The following is a 12,181-nucleotide window of genomic DNA, read 5'->3' as shown; positions in this document are numbered from 1 at the left end:
AGGGAGTTCAGAAAATGGAATGAAGGGAGTTCTGAAAATCTAAAAATCAAAGGAGCCCGATTAATTAATCTCCTCAACCTATGGCTCACCGATAGAACAGAGTCCGTCGGTAAATTTAAATAAATAAATTCATTTACTGATTTTAAAATGAAATAACGACAGTAACAAGTCTGTTCCATCGGTAAATTAAATTAAAATAATTAATTATTAATTTAAAAAAATTAACAACGGAATATTTTCGTCGGTAGTACCTACGAATGCAATCCGTTGGTGATTTAAATTAAAATAATTGATTAATAATTAAAACAATAGGTTGACGATTTCCGTCTGTCGATAAGCCACCTATCGGCATTCCGTCGGTAAAATAGTCAGCCGATCGAGATTTTACTTTCCATCGTTGTTTCGTCGTTAATGTCGTCGGTGATCTACGACAGACTCTTGTTCGTCGTAAATTTTGTCTGTGTCTGACACCTTTTCTTGTAATGTATACCTTTATCCAGGGTATCAAACATTGCCTTAGTATTTTAAGTGTGTTTGATAATAAAATGAATAAAGTAAAAAAGTCATTTCTTATAAGAAAATTGATCACCGTAATTAGGACGGTTTAAAAAGGAATATTAATCAAGTTAGTGGAGACTATTTATATTGCATCGTACATGGCACGAGTCAACATGCTAGTTGACAATGAACATTAAGCAATTAAAATGAAAAAAATGAAAAAAAAAATAGTGCATACGGGTCTTATATTTATAGCAATTGGGTTGACCATCTTCAGTTTTGAAGCTTGAATGTGTCGGGGTCCGGATCTGGATTGCGACCCGGTTTGAATTGAACAATCATACCTCACAAATTCAAATATCTAGGGGTGAGCATCGGGTCGGACCCGGACCAACCTGGACCAACCCGCTAGAACCGACGACCCGAAAATTTTCAAATCATGGACCGACCCGGACCGAATTATAAGGGAGAACCGACCCAGGACCGAACCGAACCCAAACATCGGGTTCGGTTCGGTCCGGGTCCAACCCGCCAAAATACTATTATCACCTCGGATTTAGCCATTTCTTTTGAATGAATTCAACAGTACATACTATTTTCTAAAGCAAATAATGAACTGCTGCTGTAGTAGTCAGATTATAATGCAGCCATTTGTGTAGTAGCCACAATTTAGTCAATTAAATAAATACATTCAACCAAAATAAGCTTACTTGGATTCCACAAACACTCAAAACAATTTATCCATTATCAAACTTAATCCAAATATGAAACATTCAGAAAACCAAAACTTTTAAACTTCGGGCGTCGAGGCTGCTGTGCCTGCGCCTCGCGTCGCGTGCGCCTGAGAATGCCGAAGGCGGAGGACGTTCCAGCGAGAAAGTTGTTGCTGCCTTGCTGGGCGGCGGTCCAGTCCGGAATCGGGCCGTGCGGCGCTAGATAGAGGGGGTGAGCTGTGCGGCGGGTTTGAACTTTGAAGGGTGAGCGGCGCTAGGAACTAGGGTACCGATTTGAGTTTTGAGATATTAGTTACTCCCTTCGTCCACGAATCATCTTCCTATTTGGTGTTCGGCACGAGTTTTAAGAAAGCTGAAAAAGGTAGTGTAAATGTGGTGTAAAAGACTAAAAGGGTAGTGTTAATGTATTGTGGTTACTTTTACTAATCTTGCACTAACTATTTGGCATTATTTTATTAGGTGAATTAAATGAAAGCATTTAAATGAGAAAACATGAAAACAAAACTGCCGATTCAATAAATAAATAAACTTGAAATTCAGAAAATAAATAAATAAATAAACTGAAATTTCAGAAAATAAATAAATAAATACATAAATAAACTGGAAATAAATAAATTAGAAATAAATTTTTCAAAAAATAAATAAACTTGAAATTCAGAAATTAAATAAATAAATAAATAAATAAATAAACTGAAAATTCAAAAATAAATAAATAAATAAACAAATAAACTGAAAAATAAATGAACTAGAAATAATTTTTTCAGAAAATAAATAAACTGAAAATTCAAAAATAAATAAATAAATAAACTGAAAATTCAGAAAATAAATAAATAAACTCGAAATTCAGAAAATAAATAAATAAATAAACTGAAAATTCAGAAAATAAATAATAAATACATAAATAAACTGGAAAATAAATAAATTAGAAATAAATTTTTCAAAAAATAAATAAACTGAAAATTCGAAAATAAATAAATAAATAAACAGAAAATTGAGAAAATAAATAAATAAACTGGAAATAAATAAATAAATAAGTAAACAAACTGGAAATAAATAAACTGGAAAATAAATAAACAGAAAATTCAAAAATAAATAAATAAATAAACTTGAAATTCAGAAAATAAATAAATAAACAGGAAATAAATAAATAAACTGAAAATAAATAAATAAATTGGAAATAAATAAACTGAAATTTCAAAAATAAATAAATAAACAAATAAATAAAATGGAAATAAATTTTCAGAAAATAAATAAACTGAAAATTCGAAAATAAATAAATAAATAAAATGAAAATTCAGAAAATAAATAAATTAACTGGAAATAATTAATTAAATAAATAAATAAACTGGAAATAAATAAACTGAAAATTCAAAAATAAAAAAATAAATAAATAAATAAATAAACTTGAAATTAGGAAAATAAATAAATAAATTGGAAATAAATAAATAATTAAACAAACTGGAAATAAATAAACTGAAAATACAAAAATAAATAAATAAATAAACTTGAAATTCAGAAAATAAATAAATAAACTGAAAATTCAGAAAATAAATAAATAAATAAATAAACTGGAAAATAATTAAACTGAAAATTCGAAAATAAATAAATAAACTGGAAATAAATAAATAAATAAATTGAAAATTCAAAAATAAATAAATAAATAGACTTTAAAATTCAAAAATAAATAAATAAATTGGAAATAAAATTTTCAGAAAAGAAATAAATTGAAAATTCAGAAAATAAATAAATAAACTGAAAAATTCGAAAGATCCTACTCCATTTAATTAACTTCAAAATTGGATTAATTAGACAAGTAATGGTAAAGTGTGGTGGGTCCAATTGGTAAAGTGTAGTAATTTAAAAAGTAATGGAGGGTATATATATGTCCAAAAAGCAGAGTACGAAGTTAATTGGTGGACAAAATTTTAGAGGCAAACAGGAAGTTGATTCGTGGACGGAGGGAATATTAGATATTAGGGTTTGATATTAATTTTATTAGATAAAATTTTATTTATTTATTATAAAAATATAAATTAAATAATTATATTATAGGTCCGGGTTCATTGGGTTCGAGCGGGTTAAGACCCGGACCGACCCGAAAATTATTCGGTCCTAGAAATCATACCCGGACCGGACCGTATGTGTCTATTGGGTCAGTCCGGTCCGGACCGAACCCGTTGGTCCGGATCGGTTTAGCGGGTTAGGTTTGGGTTTGCTCACCCCTACTGTTAGCCCCTTGATGGTTGGCGCCGAGACGTGTCGAGTCAGAGACACGCCTCTGCATAATGGTGTCGAGTTGTCCCGCCCTAGGTAACTTGGCTGGTTCGGTGGTGGGCATCGGATGTGTTGTGCGTCGGGCACGCACACTGCCGAGTGGGCGCGCCGGGTGATGCCGGGCGCCGCACGTCAGGTGTGCGGGGCGCCGAGCGCAAGTGTCGGGCGAGCGCGAGGCGTGTTGGGCGAGTGAGGCGTGTCGGGCGAGCACGGGCGATGGGTAATGCCAGCCCGAGTACTCGATGGGGCAAGTACGCGCGCGCGCCAAGTGATGGGCGCGCGAACTCCCGCCACGACACGTAGCTGGCGCCAATCCACCCGGCAGACACGCGGCTGACAGTTGGCGATGCGCGCCAACAAAGCAAACATGCGGATCATGGTCCCTACGGTTATGAGGCGGTTTGTGGGCTGAAGGCTGGAGTTAGCGGGTAGTTTTGGCTGGGGAAAACTACCCACGACGTGGATGCTCTCGATTGGCTGACCCGACGGTTATCCTAGTGATGGGGGATTGTCCATCACATAGATAGGCAATTTTGGGACGAATCTGACATAGAGATTCGTGTGTGTAGCCTTGATTCCTTTGTACGAAGTTGTGAGTAATACGAAGGTTGGGAGTGAGTTATCCTGTATGATTGTGTGTGCTTTATGTTTATGTCCGCTGTGCGTTCTGTGATCTTGTTGGCTTGCACGAGTACACGAATACTCACCTAAAAACTATACACGAGTGTAGGTGATGGAGAGTGGCTGGTCGTTTGTGCGTGAACGGCGCCGCACAAGACGAAAAATTCAGGCTCGAAAGAAAACCTTGTGACTAGGGCTGTAAATGAACAGAGCTACTCGCGAGCTATTCGAGATTCGGCTCGAAAAAAGCTCGTTCGGAGCTCGATTCGATAATAAACGAGCCGAGCTCGAGCCTGATTTCGAGCTCGAAATTTTTATCGAGCCGAGCTCGAGCCTGACAGTGCTCGGCTCGTTGAGCTCGCGAACATGTTCGAATTCGATTGTTCGCGAACATGTTCGCGAGCCTGTTCACGAACCTTCAGTCGAGCCTTCAATCGAGTTAGTACACGAGCCTTAAACGAGTCGAACACGAACTCGAATAACATATTAATTAAGAAGATTTTCTTAAATTTATAACAAATTCGAGCTTGAACATCATATATACGAACATCTAACGAGCCGAGCTCGAGCTCAAACTCGAATTCGACATTATCGAGCATCACCCGAGCCGAACTCGAACCGAGCTCGAGCTTGGTATGTGGGTGACGAGCCGAGCTCGATCATCAAGATAAAAGCTCGAATCGAGCTCGAGCCGAGCTCGAACACCCGAATATTTAAACGAGCCGAGCTCGAGCCTGCTTGTATTCGGCTCGGCTCGGCTCGTTTACAGCCCTACTTGTGACATTTGGTATCAGAGCCAGGTTGGCTTTGGTCTTATCGGATTTGCTGCGTTGCTGTGACCGAGATGGTTCAAAATCGAGAGTTCATCGCTCTTGAGGAGCGGGTGAATCGGTTGGAAAGCTTGTTGGGGACGCCTCCTGAAACTTCCGCACGGGTTGATGTCTTTGAGCGGATGCGAGAAGCGGAGATCGTGCTTGACACCATTCAAGCATCGGTTGTGGATGTGCGGAAGTCTGTGGAGGATTTACCCGGATTTATGGAAAGCCGAGTTGTGTCTTGCGAGGAAGACGTGAATAATTAGGTGGATGAGTTGTCCTTGAAAGTGGAACGCCTCCTTGATGAGATGCACGTGATGAAGCAAGCGATGCGTTCTACATCAAAGGTCTGGATCCCTGACCCGAAACCGTTTGAGGGAACTCGAAGTTCCAAGGAGTTAGAGAACTTCCTTTGGGATATGGAGTCGTATTTTCAAGCGGCTCATGTTGCTGATGAGGAGAAAGTTTCGATCACCACTATGTACTTGTCGGGTGATGTAAAATTGTGGTGGCGCTCCCGACAGTCCGGGGAGAACCATGCCCGGAATCGGATCGAAACGTGGGAAGATTTGAAGAGGGAATTGAAAGAACAATTCCTTCCTTGCAATACGTCGTGGCTTGCAAGGGATGCATTGAGGAAACTCAAGCATAGTGGATCCGTTCGTGAGTATGTCAAGGAGTTCAGTTCCTTGATGTTGGATATACGTGAGATGTCCGAGGAAGATAAGCTATTCAACTTCTTAGCGGGATTGCAAACTTGGGCCCAAACTGAATTGAGGAGGCAAGGGGTCAAAGATTTGCCGTCCGCCATTGCTGCTGCTAATAGTCTCGTTGATTACAAGACTATGAGTTCCACCGAGTCCGGTCAGAAAAAGAAAGAGACGGGCAAAGGGAAGGAGAAGGAAAAGAAAGGCAAAGATGGCTGGAAAAAGAAGAAAGCCAACAATGGCAATGCCGGTGGTTCGAAGGACTCGTTCCAACAGAATGGTGGTGAGAAGAGGCGTGGATGTTTCATATGCAATGGCGACCACCGTATGCGGGATTGTCCAAAGAAAGGCAAGTTGAATGCGTTTGTGGCGGAAAGCGATAAAGAGAGTGATACTGGAGCCCCTCGGATGAACCCATTGCAATTGCTATCTGCAATTCAAGGGGATGCTAAGTCCGATTATGGATTAATGTATGTGAAATGTGTTGTGAATGGTCATAATGTGTTGGCCATGTTGGATTGCGGAGCCACCCATAACTTTGTGTCCGATCGGCTTGTGAGTAAGTTCGGTATTAAGTTGGAGCCTTATGCTAGCCGAATCAACGCCGTGAATTCGGAGGCGAAGCCTGTTCTAGGCGTGGGAGATGTTGATCTTCGGATCGATGCTTGGAAGGGATCGTGCTCGTTGATGGCGGTTCCTTTGGATGACTTCGAGATTATACTTGGGATGGAATTATTGAAGATGGCGAAAGTTGTTGTGATGCCCCATGTGGGTGGGATCATGATCCTTGATGAACGCTGCCCAACGTTCGTTAAGGGTGAGTTTTTGGCCGAGAGGAAATCCTACGGGTTGATTTCAGCCCTTCAATTGAAGAAAGGCTTGAAGCAGGGTGTGCCTACTTATCTTGCTGCGATGGTTGAAATCAAACCCGGTGTGTCCCAAGAAGTCCCTGATGCTGTGGCAGAATTGTTGGATGAGTTCAAAGATGTGATGCCTGCGGAATTGTCCAAGGAATTGCCGCCGAGGCGTGCAACGGATCATCGGATTGAGTTGGAGCCGGGTGCGAGACCTCCTGCACAAGCCCCCTACCGCATGCCGCCTTCCGAGTTGGCGGAGCTAAGGAAGCAGCTTGACGAGTTGTTTCTTGCAGGTCTCGTGCAGCCATCTAAGGCCCCCTACGGGTCGCCGGTGTTATTCAAAAGGGAGCAAGATGGATCATTGCGGTTCTGTATAGATTATCGGGCTTTGAATAAGGTTACTATCAAAAATAAGTATCCTATTCCAAATGCCTTTGATCTATTTGACAAGCTGTCGAGGGCAAGTTTGTACACCAAAATCGACTTACGGTCTGGATATTGGCAAGTCAGAATTGCGCCGGGTGATGAAGCTAAGACCACTTGTGTGACGAGATATGGATCATTTGAGTTCTTGGTGATGTCGTTTGGTCTTACTAATGCCCCTGCTACATTCTGCAATCTCATAATGACGTGTTTTATGAGTTTTTGGATCGATTTGTGGTGGTATATCTTGATGATATTGTGATATATTCGGAGTCATTGAATGAGCATTTGTTGCATATGCAGGCTGTATTCTTGAAATTGCGTGAGAATAAGTTATATGCAAAGAAGGAGAAATGTGAGTTTTGCAGGAACTCAATTACTTTCCTTGGCCATGTCATCGGCCAAAGGCAGATCAAGATGGATCGAAAGAAGGTACAGGCTGTGCTAGATTGGCCCGCGCCGTCCAAAGTTGCTGAGATGAGATCCTTCCTTGGCTTGGCAAACTATTATAGGCGGTTCATTGAGGGGTACTCAAAAATTGCCAACCCCTTAACGGACTTGCTCAAGAAGGATGTTGTGTGGAAGTGGACCGAGGCATGTCAAAGTGCGTTCGATGAGTTGAAGCACAAGTTGTCCACGGAGCCCGTTCTAAGGATGCCCATATTTGATGAGCCTTTTGAAATACAGGTTGATGCCTCGGACCGTGCCATTGGGGGCGTGCTAGTTCAGAATAAGCACCCTCTTGCTTATGAAAGTCGGAAACTGAAGGATTGTGAGTATCGTTATAGTACTCACGAGAAGGAGATGACTGTCGTGATCCATTGTCTGGAGGTGTGGAAACATTATCTGTTGGGTACCAAGTTCACAGTGGTAACGGATAATGTTGCCAACACTTATTTCAAAACCTAGAAAAAGCTCTCACCAAAGCAAGCACGTTGGCAAGAGTATTTGGGGGAGTTTGATTTCGATTGGGTGCATCGTCCCGGAAAGCATAATGATGTTGCTGATGCATTGAGCCGGAAGATCGTGGATGAATACGTGGCAGCACTGACTCTTGTGGAGTCCGATTTCATTGGGAGAATCCGGGATTCTTCCAAATCTGACCCCCTTTATCAAAAACTTGTTTTGCAGGTGAATGATGGGGAAGTGAGGAAATATTGGCTAACTGATGGTGTATTATTTGCTCGTGGAGGCCGAGCTTATGTGCCAGCGGGAGCGTTGAGACGCGAGCTATTAAGGGAGACCCACGACCCACACTGGGCTGGTCATCCCGGCATTGAGCGCATGTATGCCTTGCTGTCCCGACGATATTATTGGCCAAAGATGGAGGATGACGTTGAGGCGTATGTTAAAACTTGCCTTGTGTGCCAACAAGACAAGCTGGAAAGGAAGAAGGAGGCCGGGTTGTTGCAGCCCCTACCTATTCCAGAACGGCCGTTCCAATCTATATCGATGGACTTCATTTCGGGCTTCCCGAAAGTCGATGGAATGGCTTCTATATTTGTGGTGGTGGACAGATTTTCTAAGTATGGGATTTTTATTGCTTGCCCAAAAGCTTGTCCCACTGATGTAGCTGCTGACTTGTTCGTGAGGAATGTGATCAAATACTTTGGTATTCCTGAAGACATTATTAGTGATCGGGATACTCGGTTCACGGGGCGGTTCTGAACCAGCTTGTTCAACATGTTGGGAACGGATCTTAAGTTCTCTACAGCCAATCATCCTCAGACCGATGGGCAGACGGAGAGGATGAACCAACTGTTGGAAGATTATTTGAGACACTATGTATCAGCGAGTCGGAAGGATTGGGTCGATTTGCTGGATGTAGCTCAGTTTAGCTACAATCTACATCGTTCCTCGGCTACGGGGAAGAGTCCGTTCGAGATAGTGTATGGGCAACAACCGTTAGCCCCACACGAGATTGCAGTGCAACGGAGTGGGGGAAATTGTCCAGCCGCTTACAGATTTGCTCGTGAGAAGCAAGAATTGATGGATGAGGCAAGAGACAACCTTGCCAAAGCCCAGCGCCGTATGAAGAAGTATGCAGATCGTCATCGGCGTGATGTAGAATTTGATGTGGGTGATCAAGTGATGTTGAAGATGACACCACAAATTTGGAAGAAGATTTCTTCCAAGTCCGTGCATCGTGGGTTGATTCCAAAGTATGATGGGCCATTTGAAATCGTGAAACGGGTTGGGAGAGTTGCTTATCGATTGAAGTTGCCGGATCGGTTGAAGATACACCCAACATTTCACGTGTCATTCTTGAAGAAGTTCAATGCTGATTTACTTGATGCTTCAAGAAAACAGCGCCACCCGTGATTAGGCAGCAGTATTCCAAGTCTGTGGAGAGAGTCCTTGATCACCGCACCATGGGGCAGAGTAAGAAAAGTCGACGGACAGATTACTTGGTGCAATGGGGCGGAGAATCAGAGGCTGATGCAACTTGGGAAAAGGCTGTTGGCTTGTGGCAGTTTGAGAAAGAAATTGCTGAGTATTGGAGGTCTAAGGGAGGAGATCACTCTACAACGACGAGGGCGTCGTCGAGCTTCGGTGGGGGTGGTTTGTTAGCCCCTTGATGGTTGGCGCCGAGACGTGTCGAGTCAGAGGCACGCCTCGGCATAATGGTGTCGAGTTGTCCCGCCCTAGGCAACTTGGCTGGTTCGGTGGTGGGCATCGGATGTGTTGTGCGTCGGGCACGCACACTGCCGAGTGGGCGCGCCGGGTGATGCCGGGCGCCGCACGTCGGGTGTGCGGGGCGCCGAGCGCAAGTGTCGGGCGAGCGCGAGGCGTGTTGGGCGAGCGAGGCGTGTCGGGCGAGCACGGGCGATGGGTGATGCCAGCCCGAGTACCCGATGGGGCAAGTACGTGCGCGGGGTGACGAGTGCGCGCGCGCGCGCCAAGTGATGGGCGCGCAGGCCGGGCGCACGAACTCCCGCCACGACACATAGATGGCGCCAATCCACCTGGCAGACACGCGGCCGAAAGTTGGCGATGCGCGCCAACAAAGCAAACATGCGGATCATGGTCCCTACGGTTATGAGGCGGTTTGTGGGCTGAAGGCTGGAGTTAGTGGGTAGTTTTGGCTGGGGAAAACTACCCACGACGTGGATGCTCTCGATTGGCTGACCCGACGGTTATCCTAGTGATGGGGGATTGTCCATCACATAGATAGGCAATTTTGGGACGAATCTAACATAGAGATTCGTGTGTGTAGCCTTGATTCCTTTGTACGAAGTTGTGAGTAATACGAAGGTTGGGAGTGAGTTATCCCGTATGATTGTGTGTGCTTTATGTTTATGTCCGTTTAAATTCGGCAGGGTGTATGTCGCTCGCGAAATCAAGGTGAATTTTCCTGGCCCACTTTCACCTTTAACCATGACCATCACCTCATCGTGCGTGAGAATTTAGCTTCTGTGTTTGTTTTTTTGGGTAGAGCAAGTACATCGTGGCGTTAAAAGTGATATTCAAGGAGCAAATTCAGAAGTATAACTTGCAGCACCAGTTACGGAGGGAGATGGAGATCCAAACCGCCCTCCGCCACCCCAATGTGCTGAGGCTTCACGGATGGTTTCCCGACCCCTCTGTGCATGTGTGCCTCACAGTACTTGTGGTTGTGGAGGGCGTTTCGCCTGCATTGCCATTTCTTGCCATCTGTTCTCCGGCATCTCTGTACTCCGCCTTCCATGGTTCCCGACCCCAGCCCGATTTTGCCTAGCAAGGAAAGGATCCCAAAAATATATATGTATAAGAAAATAAACAAAATTGAAAGTGGGACATAAAGTGTGGTACACTGAATCTCGTTCCCTTATTTGGATAGTGTTTTGGCCCGGATAGATTCATATCCCTTCTTATTTTTAATTTTTCTATGTTATAATTGTTTAGTATAAAAATAAAAAATATTACTCCCTCCGTCCCACGAATCTTGACACGTTTGGTTTCGGCACGAGAATTAAGGAGTTGTAGATTAGTGTTTTAAGTGTATAATTAATAAAATATAAAATTGATAAAGTATGAGAGAGAAGGTAATAAAGGTGATAAAGTAGGAGAGATAAAATAATAAAAGTGATAAAGTAGGAGAGAGAGAATATATAATAATTATTACCTTATTTGAAAATGTGTCAAGATTCATGGGACGGCCCAAAAAGAAAAACGTGTCAACATTCGTGAGACGACGGGAGTATTAGATAATGAACTCTAACTAATATTTATCACTAAAAATTGTAATTTTAAAAAATTACCCTAACTTTGAATTAATTATATCATCACTGAACAACTTTCAATTTTACAAATAAAGAAAATTATGACAAAATTTATATGCATGCCCTAATTAATGAGTTAGTTATGACAAAACTTATATGCATGCCCCAGTAACAGAAAAAAATGTGTGTGTGTGTGAGAGAGAGAGATGTTGACCTTCCATAGAGAGAAAGAGGAGTCGTATGAGATAGATTTGATGTGTTGGAATAGAAGAAGATGAGAGAAGCCTCTTGCATGTGAAGCTCAACATACATCCCTGCCCATACCATTTTCCGCACCCTTTCTTAACTACATACGCTCCCATCATTTTCAAACTACTCATCTCCCTATATACATACATATATATATTTCTTACTTCACCTACAAATAAAGTTCCACATAAAATATGCAAACAATATCACAATATGTTAGAAACAAACAGACTCATCATCAATATGCAGCAAGGTGTAAATCTCGTGTACGTTTACTTCAATAATATTCGGTCAAATTATATACTAGTTAAGTAATATATATTTAATTTCGAGATTTCAAAGAAAAAGTGACTCTAGAAAAGTACTACCATATATGACTCTTCAAGTGACTCTAGAAAAGTACCATATATGACTCTTCAAGGCGGCCTGTGCGGTGGGGGCTCTTCACGGTGGAGGCAATTTCGACGGCAGAAAAGACAACGTCGGGCGGGGGGACGGGCCGATTACCGACGAAGATTGAGAATCCAATTAAGGGAGTTCAGAAAATGGAATAAAGGGAGTTCTGAAAATCTAAAAATCAAAGGAGCCCGATTAATTAATCTCCTCAACCTACGGCTCACCGATAGAACAGAGTCCGTCGGTAAATTTAAATAAATAAATTCATTTACTGATTTTAAAATGAAATAACGACAGTAACAAGTCTGTTCCGTCAGTAAATTAAATTAAAATAATTAATTATTAATTTAAAAAAATTAACAACGAAATATTTTCGTCGGTAGTACCTACGAACACAATCCGTTG

The sequence above is a fragment of the Salvia miltiorrhiza genome, chromosome 6 (genome assembly GCF_028751815.1).
Source record: "Salvia miltiorrhiza cultivar Shanhuang (shh) chromosome 6, IMPLAD_Smil_shh, whole genome shotgun sequence".
Lineage (NCBI taxonomy): Eukaryota > Viridiplantae > Streptophyta > Magnoliopsida > Lamiales > Lamiaceae > Salvia > Salvia miltiorrhiza.
Note: the sequence above shows the minus strand (reverse complement) of the source record.